Source organism: Corapipo altera, unplaced genomic scaffold (assembly GCF_003945725.1).
Source record: "Corapipo altera isolate COAL_440 unplaced genomic scaffold, ASM394572v1 22b, whole genome shotgun sequence".
In the NCBI taxonomy this organism is placed as follows: domain Eukaryota; kingdom Metazoa; phylum Chordata; class Aves; order Passeriformes; family Pipridae; genus Corapipo; species Corapipo altera.
Window position 1 is genome coordinate 27,961,667 of NW_020884876.1, and position 21,949 is coordinate 27,983,615.

The window sequence follows — 21,949 nt, forward strand, 5'->3', positions numbered from 1 at the left end:
AATAAACCATTATAAAGGATCTGGAGCCCCAAAACACGGGATCATAGAATAATAAGATGCTTTGGGTTGGAAGGGACCTTAAAAGATCATGTATTTCCAACCCCTCTGCCGTGGGCAGGGACACCTTCCACAAGACCAGGTTGCTCAGAGCCCCATCCAACCTGGCCTTGAACACTGTGCCAGTGCGTCACCAGCCTGACAGTAAAGAATTGTTTCCTAACATCTAATTTAAAACTACTCTCTTTCAGTTTAAAGTTGTTCCCTCTTGTCCTATCACTACAAGCCCTTGTGTAGTCCCTCTCCATTTTCTTGTAGCTCCCTTCAGCTACTGGAAGGCTGCAACTTGGTTATCCTGAAGCCTTCTCTTCCGCAGGCTGAACAAACCCAATTCTCTCAGCCCTTTTTCACAGGAGAGGTCTTCCATCCCTCTAGTCATCTTGGTGTCCCTCCTCTGGACTTGCTCCAACAGGTCAATGTCTTTCCTGTGCTGAGGACCCCAGAGCTGGTTGCAGCACTCCAGGTGAGGTCTCAGCAGAGCAGAGTAGAGGGACAGAATCCCTTCCCTTGGCCTGCTGACTATGCTGCTTTTGATACAGCCCAAGTCACAATTGGCTTTCTGGGCTCCAAGTGCACATTGCTGGGTCATGTCCAGCTTCTCATCCACCAGCACCCTCAAATCCTTCCTGGCAGGGCTGCTCTCATTCTGTTCATCCCCCAGCCTGTATTGATATCAGGGGTTGCCCCTAACCCTGGTGAAGCACATTGCATTTGGTCTTGTTGAACCTCATGAGAGTCCCATGGACCCACTTCTTGAGCTTGTCCAGATCCCTCTGGATGGCATCCTGTCCCCCAGGTGTGGATTTAGGGCAGTTTTCAGCTTAGGTTCCTCAACATGCCTTTGGCAGGACAGATGGAAAAACATCTCCTTTTGAAGTCTTGGGTCAGGACCTGCTGCCAGTCTGGATTTCATTTGATGCCGTGTGATGCCAGGACACGTGCAGCCAGGTCTGCACAGGCAAAGGGCCCTGAGGTTACCTGGCATTGCACAGAGAACCTTGCCAGGGCTGAAATGGTGGCCTTAAATATTGAAGTGGCAGAGAGGTACCGAAACTACCTTTACACATGTGCCCTTCAAATACTAGCCACCTGTGAAATCAAGGCCTGGCAGATATGAATAAGTATTATACCAGGGAGCCAGGTGCAGCAGCTATTAAAAACATTCTGGAGTGACTGTGCTGGCTAACAGAAAAACAACCAAAAAAGCCACTTCCTCATCCATCATGCCAGCCCTGTAGTGCTGGGCTCACAGACAGCTCCTTTACCGTTGATGTTATTTGCCTTTTAAATTTCAGCAACCCAAACTGCCGAGCGAGGATCGTGGCTGTGCTGTACGAGGTTGTGTGCCACTGTCAGCATAACTTATTTCTAGGCTGCATGGAGGCAGGGCTCACTGTGTTGTCTGACAAACTGGTTTCATCCTGAAAGCTGGAGGTGATCCAGGTATGTCCAGAAGTGCCATCTATGCATATGTTACCTCTACCTGGAAATTTCTTTGTATCCAAATCAGTTTCTATCACCAGCAGTTAGCAAATCTAGGTCTTGGCTACCTCCTACTAAATCATGATGATGATGATGATGATGATGAAGTTTGATTTTCTGAAGGTAACTCTCATGGGCATTGACTGATGCTCTCTTTGGCACTGTGCATTTTACAACACGTTGTGGTGCTCAGTGGTGGCATTCACCCAGTACAAGCAAGTAGTTCAACTCATTTGTGCCTGATTCCAATTCTCCTGCCCTTTCCATCAGGCAAATGGCAGGGAGAACTGCTATGGGTTTCAAAAGGCTTTTCCATCTCGCACATTTGAGTAGTATTTCCTCTTACTCCAGCCTCAGGAGTTTGTCATCAGGGTTTCCACTAGAGCAAGAAAATAAAACTCAGTACTGAGCATGTAGGTAAGCTTTTAGGAGCAAACTGATTTGGAGGAACCATTTGACAAATCAATCTGCAGTGAAGATGCCTTGCCTCCAAATCAAATATTAATCTAATATTTGCATAACAGATGAGGTGAAAGTTGTTGGAATCTGCATTGTGCTAATCCCAAATTCAAAGAAGTGGCAGCTGAATGTGTAAATGGAAGAGAAGACAGATTTCCCCTGCAGAGGTGGATGCCAAGGCACAGGTGGATTTGCAGACTGGCTGGTGTCAGCACAGTACAGTTCAGAGATCATCTGAGGTTATCACCTGAGGCTATCCTCTGAGGAGGGAGCTCCCAGGCTAGACTCACTGCTAACATATGAAAAGGGCTTTCATGCAAACAGCAGGTCAGTCTGAAAATGGGAGAGGGTTTTGCCTGTCGGAACACGCTCAGATTACTACCAACTTGAAATTCCCACTTAAAAGGCAAGTTACCCCCAAAATGGGAATAAAGCACCTTTTAAGTACATCGGAAGTTAAGCTGGGTGAGGCCTAAAGGAGGAAAAAGGAGGGACCGTGAAGACCCTTTCACTTAATCACTTAGATTTAGCTCCTTTCTGGGACCTGATAACCATTGCAAAGCTGATGAGCTTCTTTGCAAAGCATTTCTGCTGCTGTTAGCACCTCTAATGTGCTTGTCTCACACAAACTTATAGAAATACATATAAGCATCTGAAGTTTAAGAACACTGACAAGACTTAGACTGCTTTTTCCCATGAGGAGAGGATAACAAACTATACATGTGGTAGATTCAAGTCACATTGTTTGACTGACTTCGAGGACACAGTCAAAACAGCGATGATAAATGTAGAGAAATATGGGCTGTGAAGCTGCAAAGCTGAAAGAGTAATATTAGAAAAGAACGATGAAACTGGAGAAAGGGGATCATATGCTCAGGTCCGTCTGTATTTGCGACTCAACAAAGCAGTCAGGAACACCAGTGTTGGGGGAAAAAATAATAAGAAAAAGAGACATGAATTCCAGAACCTGGGAGAGAAAGCAAGTTCAAGATAAGAAAACAATGAAAATAAAAGGGCTTAAATTCAACACTCCAGAATATGTCAGATTTTAAAAGCATTGTGTTAACAGGAATTAGCATGAATTTAGAAAGTGCTGCAGCAGATTATTTTATATTTTTACAGTGCTTTGAACTTGAAAAGACTAAGTAATTGCTAGATATTAGTATTATTAACAAGCTATCATGAATTCCTGGCAAGCAAGGCAGGCAAAACATCTTTTTTGAGGTGCTAATGACACCATTAAGCTCCTGCTTACTGAAGAACTGACAGATTGCTGTCTGCTATTGTTTTGAAGGCTGATTTGTGAGACTTTCTGGAAGAATGGTAGCAGAAATTTGAAAAGAATCTATTTATATACAGAATTGCTTTTACATGCAACATTAGATCTGTTAAATTTGACTTTTTTTTACTTAAGCTACAGTTCTGTTGCTATGCCAGTGATAGAGGAGCATACCAGATGGTATGTAGGACTTCTGAGATCATTGTGGAGGTTTATAGAGTAGTGATATATAATAATGGCTCAAACACAGAGAGAAGCAGAAGAAAACAACATCAGTTTGAAATTACTCATTTAGAAATTGATGCAAACTGAATTTGCATTATCTTTAGTAGAAGTAAATTCGATTTTAAGAGTTTGATAATAGGAGTTAAAATATGTCAGGATAAGAAAAGCCACATTTTATGCTACGTTTTACAAATTGACGAAGTAGTAAAATTGTTGTTCATTAGTAAACAATGAGCCAAAGCAAAATGTGTCTGCAGCCATTTCTAACAAGTCTCTATTGTTTCAACTATTGTTCTTTTGCCTTTGATTCATGACCTTTTTTTGCCCTGTCACTTCAAGAAATATTCGCGGGGTTGCTGCTTTGCATTAGGGGAAGGTCTCCATTGACTACAACAGGAGAACACACTGAAGTTTTACTGTGGTATAAAAGCAACAGAATCTGTGACATATATAGGTCCTTACAGCACATCTGTTGGATGCATGCAGATACTGTACAGCATAGGTGGAAGATGTTTCTGCTTTGTTATAAATTCTGAGCAACAAGACAAGTTGTCAAATGCAGATGGGTTTTTACTCTATAATTATTATTATTATTAATAAATAATCATCTATTTAAGTGTTGAAACTAGTTCAGCTGCAGCCGAAAAAGCAATGAGAGTTGTACATAGTACCTGACGTTGCTGTAGCAACCTCACCATACCTAAATATATAAATATCCAAACTATTTTGTTGTGTGAGCTGCACAGTGATTGCAGAGTAAAGTCTCAGGTCGGAACTGTCCCAGAGCTGCCTCTTTTCTCCTTTACCCAAGGGGGTATTCCTTTTTATTGTCCATTGAATTGTTAGCTTCTTCTATTCAGCAGACAATAAAAAAGAACACCCTTTGGGGAGGAACAAGAGGATGAGACTGGTTTTGTAGTATGACTGATTTTGTATTCGTATTACTTTATGTGAGTCTCATTTTTTTGTGTGCATGAGGATACTTTAAAAGTGTCTACTGCGGTTCACGTTTTCTAGGAAAGTGTTATCCCAGTATCTTTTGGGTTTTTATCTGAGGTTATTTGAAATAGTTTATTTCAAGTACTATGATTTCAAGATTAATGTTATGGAAAATATATATTCTTTTGTCTTACTTGTAAAAAAATCCACAGTTTACTTTTCCCTACATCTCTGAAGTAGTTAGTTGCTGTTTTTGTGTTTCTATGTATTTGATTAAGAAACAAGAGAAACTTGAGTGTAGAATTTCAGACACTGTGCTCGTCACCTATTTCATTAATTTGGGTAAATACTCTCTCAGAAATAACGTTAAACCTATTCAAAAATCTGACTAGCTCTCAAATGGCTGTGGCTTTTTAGAAACTATGCATCCATGATACTTCTACTGGGGTTTTTAGTATTTTGAGGTTAATTGTTTTCCAGCATGATGCTCCAGAAGAAATATGCAATATGATTTAGTACTTAATCATAGATTATATGGATTCTGCACCAGTAAAGACGGTGGTTATTTCTCCAGAGATTGAAATGGCAGCATGGTCAAGCCTGATATGCACAACTTGCCACCCTTCCAAGCTGCACTGCCCTCCTCCTGCAAAAGCTCACGTGCATTTTAAGCAGTCCTGATCCTTTGTATGCCATTGTTTAACTTTGTAATTGCTCAGTGAGAAGGTAAACAGCTCTATTTGGTAACAGTAGAGTTAATGAAGCTTGGTTTCCTATTAATTGTGGTCTTTGTCGTTCAGCTCCTCCTTTCTCTCCCTCTTTAAGTCCCTTACCCAGCAAAGAAAGCTGCCTCCCCATAGCATGTGCTGTATTCTCTGAGCAACCGATTGCGGGACAGAAAAGTTTTGCCTTGTTGTCTCTGAGTGTCACTTCCAAGGAATTTCTACTAATTATAAGGACTTCTGCTTGTCTTTCAATTTGGTTGAAACGTGAGTGTTCATTTCAGAAGTTTTTGTGGGGATCAAGAGGAGAATTTACCTGATTGGAAGCTTGTCCTTCTTAGGAAACTGGGCTAAACGTTGCAGCAGCCAAACAGAAGTAAATGTAACAGTACTAAAAAAAAAATCCAACATGGTAGTAAATTATGGTCATTTGAAGATGCCATATTGACTCTTGGGGAAAAGCCCGAAGGGCACTTCTGGACTGTTTAGGTGCTGAGAATTTGCCTTAGCACTTAGTGCCTTGCAGGATCATGGTAATGTACTGAGGTTAGGAGTGCAAACTCAAGTATTTGCATTGTCGAGCTCACCTGGGCATCACCTCTGGCCTTTGTATGCAAGGTCTTGGAAGGGACACAGAGCAAGCTCATGCCTACACCAGGGGAGTTATTCTTTCACCAGGTCTCACCTACTAATGCTCCTGCATACTTAGATAGGCTTTCCTCATTGTTTCTGTATCTTGCTCTTCATATGTAATATGATTCTTATGAGCTTTCCCACACAGAGCAGGAATCACTCCTGACACATGCTAAATGTACTGATCGACAGGAATAATGCCCAATCTATTGCTGATTGCACAAAGAGTAGAAATCCACTAGTTATTTCCAAGAAATACTTTCTATTTTTGAAATAAAATTTTGGAAGCATATATTTTATCAGAATATTGAAACATTTATGAATCGTTTCCTTAGAAAAATGTGAATCTTACTTATGAAGTGCTTTATATTTCCTCAGAGTCCATTCATGACCTTAAAATAATTAAACTATGTGCAGTACCAGTACTGGCGTTATTACTTAAGTAAAGGATTCAGTCCAGGGGAAGTAAAAAAACCCCAAAACTTTACTGCTTTCCATACCTGTTGGAGTCGCAATTTTATTGTGAGTGGCAGCTACAAAGATTGGTACCACTTCCATTTAATATACCTCTTAAAGGTGTGGACCTTATGATATTACAGTTGACATTTACTCTTGTTGTTCCAAGTAATGAAAGCAGGCTAGTCCAAACTAGCCTTGTAGGTTGCCTGGTGGAAAGCTTAGTTTCATGAAACACATTTAGATCTATGGTTTATACCAGAGGACTTTCTTCTGCCCAGATCTGTTCCTTACAAGCACCTGCTGAATTGTAGATAAATCTGCCTAAGGCTGGAACACCAGTTTCATTGAAACAATCAGGGTGTTTCACATTTCATTCTACTCCCACAGCAGATCATTCATGCAGAGTTCCCCACAGGACTGCAGACTATCTTTAGATTATTTGAAACATTCATGATAGTGCATAGTCAGGGATGATCATCTACTGCCCAATTTTTCTTCCCTCAATATCCCTGATTTAGTGGCATCGTACATCTGAACACTTAGAATCTACATTGGGTCAGAAAATGCTAGAAAGGGGAGCAGTAGTTGCTGTTTGTTTAATACTTTAGGAGTATTAAATTATTTTCTTTAATACTTAAGGAGTTACATACATTTGAAAAAATGCAGCTTCATCAAAATCACTTTTGCCTGAACTTCTAAATATATGAAAGAAGGGACATACGTATTTATTCCTATAAGTGGTTGCTGGTGTTATTAACTAGTGAAATACATGGTATAATAGTTAGCTTTGCCATTAATTTATAACAGCACAGTTCAGGAAGCAGACTGGATTACATTTTGGAGATTATTCTAATGTTGATATTATTTTGCCTGTTTTATATTATAGACCTCTGCATGAAAAAGACTGCTGTAATAACTGGGGATGTTTCTTTTAGTACAGATCAGTGGCTGACAAAACCTGCTAAAATGGTTTCTAAATTGTTGGGTTGCTAGAAACTTGACATATCTTAAAAAAAAACCCCTGGGCATGTGCTTAGAGTTTGATTCCACCAGATGACCTCAGGATGCTACTGCAGTGAGCTTAAGTTGCTCTCTGTAAAGCCGAGAGTGGATCCAGAATGAGACCCTTAGAAAGGCTTTTTGAAGACACTTTTCTACACACCACCTTCATTTGCTAAGTTACATTGTTAAAAAATGCCCAGAGTTTATTAGTCAGATACAGTTCTTCAGCAAGGCAGGTTCAATTGTTTATAAATACCTTTTAATTTCCATTTATACCATATTCAGAGTGCGTCATTACAAGGAGAACTACTAGTAAGGTAAGGCTATCAATAACAGCTTAAGGTCAATAGCTGATGACTGAAGAAATAACCCTAACAAGCTTTAGAAACAATCTAGTCAATTTAAGAACTGGGTTTCCAAGGTGATAGCAATCCTGTAGACATCAGTTTGCCAGTCCTCAAGACTTTGAAGGGATCTCAGGGTCAGAAGTGTATGAACATGTATAATTCTCAAGGATCTTGGATTGACTACCTGCAGCTGAGACCTCCCGTATTATTTGCTAATCACAGATAAATCACTTTTTTGTTTCAGAGAACCATTTTGCAAGGAGCATAACCTTGAAAGTGCATGCCAAAAGGTATTTTTGTCCTTCTGAACCAGGTGAAACAAGTACATTTCCAGTTTGTGCTTACATGCTTACTTTTTGGCTTACTGCTATCAGGCTACACTGCTGTAATGTAACTCCTATACCGTTGCATTTCTGACATTGTGTAGTACATAAACTGACAGAGTAAAAATGAACAGGAAATTAAAGTTCTTTGACCCAGCATTCATATAACTGTCGCCGTAACTCACCAAAGCAATATCACAGGGACTTGCATAAATAAATACACATGAACAGATACATATTTGCACCAAACATTTTTACACTTTTTTTTTTCCAATTGTATTTATAAAACCTAATCCACCTACTTTTTCCACAGCTACTTTTGAGAGAGAGAAGGATGACAATTTTCTGTCCTATCTGTGTAGTGAGATTTTGCATTTACTCTAAGGTGAAAGATAATTTTCAGGGCTGTGACACAACCAGCTGAAGCTTGAAACACTTTCAAAGAGAGAGATTTATTATGCCAATAAAATGCCAAGAAGTTGTAATCACTTAATGCACACCCACATGCTCGCCACACACACACACACCTAGAGAGAAATAACCAGCAGGGATTTGTGAAAATCCAATGTCAAACCAATTTAACTTGTTTTGAAGCAGAGCAGGAAGGTTTATGAACATGGAGAAAACAGCAAACATTATATATATTGACTTCAGTAAGGCTTTTTGCAGTGTGTCCTTATGACATATCAATAACTTGGGGTATCCTATGGCAGAAACACAATCCAGATTAAACACCAGAACTGATTAATGGCCCAATAGTGAGTGGTCAGCATAGAAGAATCTATCATATGGAATGTGTTCCCATGGCTTTTGTCCAATCCTTGTATTTACCATCCAGGTCAGGGGATGCAAACTGCACGTGCCCAGCTTGAAGATGACACCAAACAAAGACAGGACTGTAAGCATGCTGGAAGTCCTGCATTGAAATTAAGATTAAAATTCAAAGTGATCTTGCAAATTAAAGAACTTGTTTGAAAAAAATTACATGTTATGCGACAGCGAGAATCACCATTCCACACAGGACAGGCAGAAAATAGCCTACACAAACATTCTTCTGCAGAAGCAAAACAGGACATGCCACTATGAAGACTGGAAATGCCATGTAAGTTTGTATTAAAACAGTACATCCCAAAGACTGCTCTTTTTTTTGAGTAGAACTGTTATATCCAGTGCTCACAAAGGCAAGAAAATTGTGTCCAGTTTGGGACACAGTTTGAAACATACAGCTTGTTTTATTGTGGTTGGAGATAGTTCAGAGAAGACCTCTGTTTATTCTCATTTCTCTTGATCATGGCCTTTAAGGGAAGGTTAAATAAATGGGACGTGTGGAATATAAAGAACACCAAGGAGAACATGTCTTCAAGTACACGTAAAGATACAGCAAGGAGGTAGAGAAACAGCTGTCCCCTATTTTCATGAAAAGCAGAACAAGTAGTGATTGCATTAGGCTTAAGAAATTCTTTCAAACCATAGAGATAATTAAACATGAGAGCATAACATCTGGTGAGGTTATGAATTCGTCATCATTAGAAACTTTTAAGAACCAGTTAGGCAAACATCTGTCAAAGCTGACATAGTTATAGTTGATCCTGCCTTTAGGCAGAGAAAGAACTGGATGATCTCCTGCAACCTCTTCCAACTACATTTTAAAAATTACTATTTCTCTCTCTTTCTCTCTTTCCTTAGTATGCTTTTCCTGGCTCCTTAATCTGTCTTCTTGTGTCCAATTTTAATAAGAACAACAGGGGACAACTCAAAAAGTCATGCAGACCTCATAGAAGCTGTCCTTAATTTGGCCTTTTAATTAATTTTTACCATGTAAGACAAAAATATCACATGATCAAGCCCATGCAGTTGATTTTAATACATTACAGTTTTCTTTGGTCAACATGTACATATGTCAAATGAGGAAAAAATGATGTTTGAGCCTATTTACAGTGTCGGTTGTAATTAGACTATTAAGGGATGTAACAAACTCCCAAATTCCCAGATCCTGCTTTTAAGATAAGAACAAAAAGAGGGAAGAGGTAAATGTTGGATAAGGGACTGGTTCTCAAGCTATGATGAGCCAAATTACAGCTTCTAGAGATAGATACTGTTGCCTCTAGGTACCTGCTGCTTCTTCCTGCCATGGTCTTTGCCTCTGTAGTGCAGGGATGAAAGGAAAAACAGGCCATGGCTGTGCAGGCAGAGTTCACAGCCCCTCACCATAACTGCAGCTGTTGCTGAGGTCAGATATTCACTGTTCTGCTCAAGGCTGGGGCTGGCAGGAGTTCTCTTATCCCAGCTGCCAACCCCACTTTGTGATGAACTTCAAAAGACGGACAGACAGACAACCATGGCCAGCATGGAAACCAGCAGTTTTCCTTCTCCTCCTGTGATCCTAGCAAAGCCAAGAGCTGTAGCGTGGAGATCATCCAGCTAATGCATCTCTGGCCCCAGAGGTGGGAAATCAAGCTGACATAGCAGTCCATACAGCAGGTATCAACTGAGGGCCATGACCCCATATAAACACAGTGCTGTCCCTGGTTTGTTCCTGGATCCTAAAAAAGGTCCTTTTTTTACTGTGAGAATCAGCACAAAAGGAGCTTGGCACCACACAAAGTTAATCTCCAGAGCTTTTCCAATTTCTAACTCTTTATATTTGCCTCTTTTGAAGGGCAGGGCAAAGGGGATGGTCAATAAGGGTTTCTGAAGACATGCTTAACATTTTAAGGCTTTGTTGAGATTTTCAGTTAAAACAGAATAAACCTTTTGGGATGAAAATAAATGTGCCTCTTAATTGGCATGACACATTGAAGAAAAATCAACACATTATGTTGCCTGCATAGCATAAGCTATTTGCTAAGTATTCCCTAGCAAGTACTGTGATGCCTTATTTTCTAACTTTCTGATATGCTGACAGCTCAGTTTTCAAATACTCATGAAGTCATAACCATTTTTATCAGTTCTGGCTTAGCTTTACCAAAAAAAATGATTTTCATGTACATTCTCTCCTTTAAAAAGATCAAGAATAATAAAATACATGCTCTTAGGCCTTTCTCTTTTCTATGGCTACTTGGTTAAAGAATCTAATTATGACAGAATTTTTTACCAGAGCGAGGCAGGCTCCATCATCTGCATGTCAAGAACTTAATTACTGCTCCATTAATGTCTTGAGTGACACTTTGAAGAAATCTCTTGCCATTGCTATCGATAGCAAAGAACAAGTTTTGTGCTAAATACTGGCCCACTAACAATTTTCATTTTCCGCAGAAGTCTGGTCGTCAGGCTCCTAAGGAGGGAAACTAGGAACAGGGATGCTGCTGATGTAGGAACCGAAGGAAGCTCATTCTCCTGGCCACCAGGGGGAGAAAACTGCCACTGGCATTTGCGAAGCACTCAAAATCAACTTAAAGACGCACCTATTTTCTTGCTAAGGCTTTTTGAGGCTTAGGTCCATCAACTGTCTTACTGAATCAGTTATGAGAAAACTATTCATTTTCGTTTTTTTCTAAAGTACTCTAAACCCCCTAATGTAATACCATTTTACTTAATTAACAAATATAATTTAATTATTACATGGATCATATTCTCTCCTTCTCTAAATGTTGCATATTACCTTATTTTAAAATTAATCCTATTATTTTTAATAGGACTGAGTGCAAAGTAAGATACAACTCAACATGAGTAAGTACAGAAAAATAGTGCTCTGAGTGAAAGGAACAAATCTATTCAAAGTAGCTATGCAACATGACATACTTGCTTCTTGGCCTTCAAATAAACTCTCAATAAGAATAGGAAAGGAACATAATGCATATAAACGTTGACTTGATACTCAAAGAGTGATGTGAGTTCAAATTACTTTCAAAAGGGAAGGAAAGAAGAAATGTAGGGGGGGTCACATCTTGTTGGAACAACTAATAAAAATATATTTGAGATTAAATTACAATAATGTGAGTCCTTCCTGTAGTACCTTTTACAGATGTTGTATCTCGTGTCTGTCTTTCTGAGCAGGTTTTCATCATGATTTCATGGAAAACATCTTTTTTTCCCACGTTTACATTCATTTTGGGGAAAATAACCCACAGAAAATAGGATGTATGGCACAAAAGCAAGTTCCACAACGGAACTATTTATAATAGAGCTCAACTTTTTAAGTGGCAGCTGGTCAGATTTAAGAGTTGGGATCAATTTTTTCCCATAATTAGGACTAGAGCTGACTACACCTTGCGGTCAAGCAGACGAACTTAGAGTTAAGACCAGTTTTGGGGTGGTGTGTAGGTAGCCTGCAGCTCTACTAACCAAAAAGGCAGAAATGATGCAACAGCTAACTGTCCACTAGATGCCAGGCTTCCTTTGCGGAGCGGAGCAGTTGCTCCGGTTTTCTGCACGCTTTACACCGATGGCCCCTGTGATCCCCCTCTCGCTGATACTGTGGACAGAAGCTTTAGTGTTTAGCACCAAAACCTGATCCTGTTCAGGCTGCCTCCGGATTTATCTCTGTTATTTCCCACAAATTTCCAAGAGAGGCAAAATGCTTTTCAGGAGGACTGAAAATAGGAATTATCTGTAAGAAGAATTGGGCATTTTCCATGTCCCTCTTTCCTGTACAAGCAGAAAGCTCCCAGTGAAGAGAATGGGATGAATTTTGTGATTGACATATTCAATCTGCAAACAAACCTAGTTGAACAATGGCAAGGAAGATTGCTGACTCTGCCTCCTGTGCTCCTGCTGCCGTCAACAACAGGTAGGTGACCTCCAACCTCTGGCTGTCATCAAATAGGCCAAGCAGCAGCTCAAAATATTGACTTTAAACTACATTGGGGCAATATTTGCTTTCTGACTATCTTACTTCTGTATTTGAAAGAGGCTGCCAGAGTGCAAGCATCCCTCTGCACGGGGGGAAAGGGAGATGATGGGCAAATAGCCTTACCACCACCAGCAGTACCTGGGGCAGGGCACAGTCCATCTCTCGTGGTGGACCAGCCAGAGCACGAGCATGGGGCAGACTATGGTTCAGCAGGATTGCACACCCCTCCAGGAGGTCAGCAGCTGTTGACAGTGCTACCCCTGCATGCTGGCACAAATTCAGGCTTTTCTGTTGGGATTTGGGTTACCTCTAAAAAAATGGCATGGCTATTGGAAGCCACATTGGCTCCAGTTTCTGAAGAGGCCGAAGTTGTGTGGGTCTTGTGGTCTTACTAAATGGAGGGTCTGGTGCTCTGACTCCCTTATCATTAGAATCATAGAACGATTTAGGTTGGAAAAGACTACTAAGGTCATTAAGTCCAACCATTAACCCAGCACTGCCATGTCTGTCACTAAACCATGTCCACACGGCTTTTAAATACCTCCGGGGTGGTGACTCAACCACTTCCCTTGACAGCCTGTTCCAATACTTGACAGCCCTTTCCATTAGGAATTTCTTGCTAATATCCAGTCTTAGCCTCTCCTGGTACAACTTGAGGCCATTTCCTCTTATCCTATTGCTTGTCACTAGGAATGAGAGACCAACATCCACCTCACTACAACCTCCTTTGAGGTAGTTGTAGAGAGCAATAAGGTCCCTCCTGAGCATTCTTTTCTCCAGGTTAAACAACTCCAGCTACCTCAGTTGCTCTTCATGGGATTTACTCCAGACTCTTCACCAGCTTTGTTGCCCTTCTCTGGACATGCTCCAGCACCTCAATGTCTTTCTTGTATTGAGGAGCCCAAAACTGAACACAGGATTTGTGGTGTGGCCTCACCAGTGCTGAATACAGGGGGATGATTCCTTCCTTAATCCTGCTGGCCACACTATTTGTCATAAGTTAGTCCAGCTCAGTTGTCTACTGTGAGCAGGCACCTTAATTTCAAAGAACTGCTTGCAGAAGAAAATACCTGATTTGAGTAAGGGCCTCTGGCAACTTAGAAACTACCTATTTCTAACTTACAACATTAACTGTGCAAAAATTACTACCTATATTATTTAGAAAACCCTTTCTTGAATTCAAAATAGGATAGTGGATATGAAATCATTCTGGAAACCATAACAGACTAATTAATTTGAGAAAAATCACTACTGGAAAATAATAACAAATGTTTGCTTCTGTCTAGCATAACATAATTGCTACTAACACAGTTTCATTAAAAAAAGAGAAATTTCTTTTGTTCGTTCGTTAAAGTCAACTTTTGTGAATGAACCAGTTTACAAGTATTCAGTATTCATATCCATGTTTCTTCTCTCCACTCTCAGATTTTGCCTCTGACTCTGCAGGCCCTGTGTAGCTTTATGGCATGATTTGCAGAAAGCATCCTGCCTATCTCCTACAGACTCTGAACAGAGATCCAGGCACTCAAAGCTTTTGAGCAAATCCCTGAGTGTAGCAGTTCTCTGCTCACCTACCAGCTCTTCACGATAATCCTGCCATACACTACTTGCTGGAAACAATTAGGGGGGATAGAATAGGGCGCTCTGCCACTTTGCCTGTCATCGGCTTCCCTGTTGAGATCAAGTTGCATAAATGTTAATGGTCTGGCCTGTCTCATGCTCAGCATCGTCGCATCCCTGAGCCCAGCAAAACTTTGGTTTTGAGTCAGAGCAATCGACATACATGAAAGGATCGCTGCGGTGTTACAGTTTGTCAGCACCGTAAGCTGGAGATTTATTTTAGAACTCAATTTTCCTTCTGAGTAAAAAGGAAAAATGATTAAATCTGTTACTTTTATCACATACAGGAGAAAATGTTATTCTTTAAACACGTTAGAGGAACCAGGCATTTTACACTGGGCAGATCCTCGTAGATAGAGACATTTCTTTATTCATGTAACTCAGTGAGTGGTAAATGAGGCATGCTCACAGAAGTTATTTGGGATGGAAATGAGTCTAATTAGTCTATCCAAGTTAGGAATAGCACTGTGAGGCAAGTCTGGGGAAGATGGGAGTTAGCAACAGAAACAGCAGTGGAGAAACAGAGTTATGTGCTTTCCAAAGTTAAGCAGGATATTTATTTGAGATTTCACCTGACAGAATAAACAATAGATAAGGGACAGTTCAAGCAGGCAAACATTTCTAGGAAACTAGTTTAAAAACATTCTTATTTTAATTGCAGTGGCTATAAGTACCCTACTTACATATTCCTACCTTAGTTTTCAACTTCATAGTTTGTTGTACAGTAAACAGTAAAAAGCTGCTCAGTTACTTTCTCAATAGGGCAGGGGCAAATGTGCTCCAAGCTTAAACATACTAATAAAAGTTGGTGTCTTCTAGGGGTTAGCAAGGGCATAACAGTGATTTTAAAATTAGCTGCTAGAATATGTACATGTATTTTATGTACTGACAAATCTTTTAATCTGCAAGAATCACATCTAGTAATGAATCGCATTCTTGGAGTGAATAATTCAGCCCTTGACGCCAACCTCTGAGGGAGAATATTGTGGTCATGGTGTCTGAACAGTGTGGTAGCTATGGCTACCTATATAATTCTTAGCAATGGAAAAAAAAGTGACAATGACATTAAATTTAATCAGGTTCCCCTTTTCTGTGGTTCCCACTGGGATGAGCCACTAGTGTCTTGCCTTAAATATTCAAAGCCTTCAAAGTTTGCATGTGTTCATATACTGGGACAATATCCTGCTAATACAGAACAATGGATCTGTCATGTATTTCTCCTGTGGGTAGCCGTAAGTCTGAATTTAGTTAGTATAGGGTATTATGATTGCTGCTTCTTTAGTGATTGTCTTTACATTAGTCTTCACTTAGAAGGAAGAAGAGCAGTAATGAAATGTAGCAAAAATACAATGAACTTGGCTATTTTGGTTTGGAAATATGGAGCAAAGGACTGTGTCTTCTTAAAAAGATTCAGCTTTATTTCCAGTCACACTTCATCTGATATGAATGAGCTGGTACTACATATCACATGGCTGAATACATTTGGGAAACATGACCTAACATATATTTAGGAAAGAGAGCTTAGAATCAAACTGAAGTAGTTAAATGCACAAATTCTTTGAATTCTCATTTGGTAAAATTCATTAATTCTTTTTGCATTTTGTTGACAGAACTGTGAAAATGTGACTTTTATTAATGTTGACTAGTGCAGGAACTTACATTTGGATTTCTTAATCTACAGTAAAAGTCAGCAGTGAAAAGGTTGAAACTGACTTAAATATTTGTGAGTTTTGATTTGAAGTAGATATTTTAAAACACAGTCTTGAAAACGATTTGTTTTGTTTATTTTAAAATGGGAAAGGAAAATAAAGGGGTATTTGTTACTGTTAATTTGGAGACAAAAGTTTCACTGAAAGAAAATATGCCACGGTGAAAAGCTGGTGCCTGTAACTCTTTAAGTTAAACAGATTTGATGGAAAATTTTCAGCTCAGTTTATATTTCTTTGAAGAGTCCCTGTGATTAGAAAATTACCAGATCTGTGATGATTTTACATTCTTTCTCTGACTTTTTGGTAGCTTAATGGTGTTTATCTCTGTTTGCATGGCATAGGAAACCCAGTCTTACTCTTAATACTTTCTCAGAGGATCAGAGCCACGATTTTGAAAGCATACCTAGTAAGGTGTGCCTTCTCTCACACACATACTCATAAATGAATACTAGTAAGTAAGTGAGCACACAAGCACCTGCCATTATGATTATGGCACCTGCCATTATTTGCACATGCAAACCAAAATACTAGAGAAGAGGTGAGTACCTCCGCACCCCACATTCTTACAAACTATATTTCATTAAATAATGTGCAAATAGGACACCTATTTGTCAAACTGGAACTCAAACTAAAGAAAATGCCACTCTCTTTTCCAATACACTACATCGTAAATGAAACAGGATGTCATCCACCTTTATTTATTTTTCCAGGTTATTGTACAGTTGTATATTCTACTCATAAACTTGCAGCCTGAATGCTTCTCGTAGTTGTGAGGTAATACATGTGCAAAAACCCCCAATTTATTTCTCTTACCCTTTCTTTGCTTTGTTCAGAACAGAATAAGGACCCATCTTTATTTTATTTGCTTTAGGTAATTTAACAATAAAGAGTTAGATGTATATTGGTCATGCAGCAAAGGCTACATACTTTTCCTTTTATTTTTACATCTTAAAATTCATTCTGTAGGGAAAAAAAGAATCCAGAATCTTGGTTGAGCCAGTGCAGTTTGTATCCTAGCTAGAAAATCAAGCTCCATAGTTTGACCAGGGGCATCAGTATCATCAGCTTCAATCTCTGAAGCTGCAGCACACCAGGTATAATCTAAAGGTAGAACTAGACATTTAATTTTAGTTGAAAATTACAGCATCCTTTTAGACATAGTCTGTCCCTACAGGATCACAGAAACGCTTGCCCAAACATTAGCAAGAGTAGGACTGTCCTTGTTTCCCAGACACACTTGCTTTCTCCACTTGGAGATTTTCTCCAGGTGGGATGCAAAGACTCTGGGCTTTTGTCTAGGTCTTTACAGGCTACCCCACTTGGCGTGAGCCTCTTGTTCTGAATGCAAATTTCACACCAGTGGCTTTTACACATGCACAGGCTGATGACACAGCATGTGTGCAGTAGTTACAGTTCTTCCTCAATTTAACACACACATGAAGGTCGGACGTCTCAGGCTCCCCATGGGTGTGTGCTGCAGAGCACATGCCTCTATCTCGGATATGCCAGATAAAAATGGCAAATCTGCTCAAGACCTCTGGGTATCTTCAAGGATGAAGAGAGAAATGAGTTCAGCCTGCTTCTCTGTTCCTCCTTGCTCATTACCCAGGTGTTCTTGATGATGGCTGCCCAGCCCTGCTGCATGTACACAGATTTTAGGTTGAGATCCATTCACATTTTAATCCTGTGTTTGGTCCTGTTGCATGAACATTGATTCAGGCTTTGAACAGAACTAGATAAATTTATGGTTTTGAACATCTATAGGGCTAGAAATCCAGTTTTAATTTTAAATTTTTCTTATAATTGTCCTTCAAACAAAACCAACCTCCCCCTCTTTCTACCACTTCAAAAGCTTTGCTTTACAGATTGTATCATTGATATGATGATGCCAGGAAAAAAGGCTTAGAAGAATAATAACCCTAAACCTGTTGACACCACAGAGTGATGTCTGGTCTAATTAAGACCTAATAATGAGCTACATGTTAAGATATGGAACAATAGAACCAAGTCAGGAAAACTGGGTTTTACCCCTTGCTGAGTGAGACTTGTTAACTGGACGGTCAAGTGCAAGAGACAACATCTGCTTTGACAAAACAACTTCTGCATCTCCAAAAAAGTGACAACCAAACTTAATCTACTTAAAGAAGCACCAGATCTTTCTCTTAAACACAGCAGTAGTAAATACATGACTAGCTGGTAGTACATTAAACAGATCAGTAAATAAAGGACTGGGACAGTTGGTTTAAAATTACCAGGCCCCCAAAACTGGCCAGAGGCCTCTGGCCTCTGTGCTGCACCAGGGTTTCCCCAGGAGCTCAGAGGTGTAAGGTGAGTCTGCTCAGTTTTCTGATCCAACTGAGGCCTGGGAAAAAAATTGCATTTCACATTTAATCTTGATACAAGTAGATGTGGTGTTTTCCTTTATCTGTGTATTTTATGAATATTTGGAAACGTAACAGCTAGTCACTATGCCTTAAAGAAATATTTTTGTTAGCATTTCCCCCTGGAATAAGTAAAGGGTGAGTTCAATGTAAATTACTATTAACAAAATATTTCTTACCCAACCACATGGCAAGTCTACAAACTGGGACACCTAGATATGATAACTCCCGCTACTCTGTATGTTCTTAGATGAACCCAAACGATAAAAAGAAGTTTCCCCACAGAAATTGCATAAACTGGTCTGGAAGCAGATATATCTCAGAGGTTGAGAGGAACAAGAGTCATCAAAGGAAGTGGTAACAGCAGGAGGTTTCACCAACAACTGGCAAGGTATAGGCACCACACCTGAACCACAGAGATGCTAAGAGGAATTAGCATAATCATGAATATCTTTCATCAGAAAAACACTTCTCTCTTGCCTGGACAGATCTCTTCACTGATGGCCAAAACACCACTCCTAACTGCCTGATGATCACTAATTGATAACTGGTTGTCACAACTATAAATCTGAGAATGAATTTGTCCTAAAGGCTTTTTAGCTGTGTTGGTTTTTTTCTGGCAGTAATGTATATGGATGATAGTACACACTAATAGGCTTAGTTGCCATTTTAAATTGAAGGATATACCACCAATACCAGGAAAACAGCAAACTACCAAAAGAACAAATGTACTGTAAGACAGAGTAGAAAAGCAGGTTGTGACAAAATACTGTGCTCGATACAGAGGCAAAAATTCAAATATTGAAATATCAAAATATCAGTTTGAATTTTGTCAGAGATTCCTATGGCAACTGCTACAAAAAGAAGGAGAGTTATCATTTTCAGTTTTTCCTAAAAATTTGTACTGGGCCAAGAGAGAAGTGTCAGGGCCATTTTTTCTTCCCTCTCCTCTTGAAAGCCAAGTCAGAATCTGAGCATTAATGCAAAAATTACTTCAGAGTTAAACTCCTTTGTGCATTTAGGGAAACAATGCTGTTGCCATCCTGCGTTTTCTTTCTGGTAACACAGTAAGATCTTAGTGCAGATTCCCAAGTAACTGCGTACTTTAAGGGATGTTTAAAGAACACACCTGTGAAAATGTTTAAACTATTTTAAAAGTATGGATAGTGGGATTCATTCTGCTATAGCATGATACCTAAACTTAAGTTTTGATGCATGTTCTATTTCCTGTGATTATGAAGAATGTTGCAGAGGGTTCACTTATCTTTGTTTGACTTAAAATTGCTCAGCTGACTGCTTCATTATCATAGCTTTAACTTCAAAGTCTTAAATGGGTCCAAGACTGAAATGAACATCAGTGTACATATATTTACACTCAAGAATCTGTGCACGTCTGCATAAGTATTCAGTCCCAGTATATCAGCTTCACTCCCTGCATTTTCACAAGAGGCACAAAATGTTTTAGATAAAATACCATTAAGTGCTAAAACTGGCAAACGTGAGCCCCCAAGAGGTAAAAGCACATGAGACGTACCCATAGCGACCACTTCCAAAGCACTGTAACAGAATTTAAAATAGTCACATCATCAATAAAGCCATTTAAACCGGAGGGAAGACTGATCATCCCAAGATTTAGTAGAAGAGCTCTGTTACAAAATAACGTTACCAATGGATGATAAAAACCCCAAACAAACCAAAAGAGCCTTTCCAGTCAAGGCAGCTAACAAGAGCCAAGGGATTTCTTCTTGACCACATGGTCAGAGAAGATACAGACTCAAGCAGAAATAAGGGACTGGATCCCCACTGTCCCACAGGAGCTGAGACACAGGATAAAATCATGTTATATATAATAAAGATTTAAAATTATGTGGTTAATGGACAGCAAATTAACACTCTTTTCCTCAACTTTTCTCCAGCCCTGTTGCAAAAAGCACACATGCCCCAGCTATCTTTTTGTATTTTAGATACATTCCCTTTTTCATGCAAAACTCAATCATGCAATCCTATTTGTGTATGATTAAAATAGCAGCTGACCAAAATTAAAAGCTCTTCCTTCACCTTTCTACATTAACCCCGGGGGAAACCACCTAACTCCCTTTCTGAGGTATAAAAATACTAACTAAAAATGATGCTGTTACAAAGTGAGGCTATGCAGGCTTAATTGAGGTGTGGGTTTTATTGCTTGATTTTCTGGATCCCTGTCACAGCTCTCCAGAGAGGGAGCAATATAATAAAAAGGGTAAGCTGATATGGCCCTTTAGAATAACAGTCTCCTTAATTACTTTATGCATCCCTTCCATGGAATTGCCTCAGGGGAGCACACCCTGTTGTCAAACAGCAGGTTCTGTAATATAGGTATTAAACAGTGATTCCAAAGTGCACCAACTTGCGTGTGCCGGGCAGAGCCCAGCTGATCATTTATCAGCTCAGTGCAGGGGTGATAAGGTTATTTATCACCCTGTGGCACAGCAAACTTAGTTGTAGCTCATTCTAAAACATGTTCCTGTGAATCAGTATAATATTTATGTTATTGAGTGTTGGAGCCATGTTAAGGCTGGGACATGAGCTACAAATCCGAAGCTATGAATGTCCTTCTGAGTTAATGATACTTCTGACCTGGTGCCAGGTGTGGCCCTGTTTAATATCTTATATCCCTTCAAAATGGGGAAGAGCTTTCCTGGGGTGCTGGGATATTATTGTTGTCACAAACTGAAACATACAGCATGACATCTTTGGTGCTCTCTTCTTGGGGAGGATTTGGTGACAAGCAAATATTCTACCTTTGTCATTGTGACAAAGACTCAGTGTTCTACCCATTGCGCTAAAATAAACCAGCCAAGTTGGCACAGTTGGGTTTCAGATTCCAGGGGACAGTGAGTCTCACTTGGGAGAAACTGTTTTTTATTTCACGGGCTGAGTGACACAGACAGTATCAGCTGGAGACACATTGATTCTGTTTAGTTTTTCTGGTGTTTGTGAACTGGACTGTAAACTCTGCTTACTTCAGAAGCCAGTCATTCTAGAGCTTGGGGGATTGTGTAGCTTCCTAAGTCTGATTAGGTACCAAAGTCCCAAGCTTGCCATTTTGATATGAGGAATTTTTAGCTACTGCGTTTGAACTAAAAGAATCTGTGAGAAATCCAGAACACCTGAATCAGTTATGAACAATTAAAATCATCACATTAATTAAGGGTCAAAGGGAGGAGGTATCTACAATATGTAGATTTAGGAGGGGTATTACAGCCTAAGGATAATTTAATACAGTTGACATGCTGCTTTATACAGTTTGGACAGACACCACAAACTCAACAAGTAATTTACAATAGCCAACCTGCCAAATAAAAACACCACTGTCCTTCAGGAGGGTAACTGCTGGCAAATTAAGACTCTCACACGTACTTTTCCCCAGTGTGACTCTGTGCTAAAGGCCAGGAAGTAAAACTCGTAACTTTTCTTCTCAGTGTAATAACCGAGTAGATGATTGGTGGCTGGAATACATTTGCACTGCCCATTCCTGCCC

General features: G+C 39.7%; 1 long non-coding RNA gene across 2 annotated transcripts; it reads left to right on the forward strand.

The window, feature by feature from the left end:
- Positions 1-190: 190 nt before the first annotated feature.
- LOC113943926 lies at positions 191-11,815 on the forward strand. 2 transcript variants are annotated; one of them, XR_003526505.1, is made up of 4 exons: positions 191-415; positions 554-1,500; positions 7,849-7,926; positions 8,766-9,050. It is a non-coding gene; the product is annotated as an uncharacterized LOC113943926 (long non-coding RNA). The 2 variants fall into 2 exon arrangements; XR_003526504.1 differs by lacking the exons at positions 7,849-7,926; positions 8,766-9,050 and adding an exon at positions 11,183-11,815.
- Positions 11,816-21,949: the final 10,134 nt, after the last annotated feature.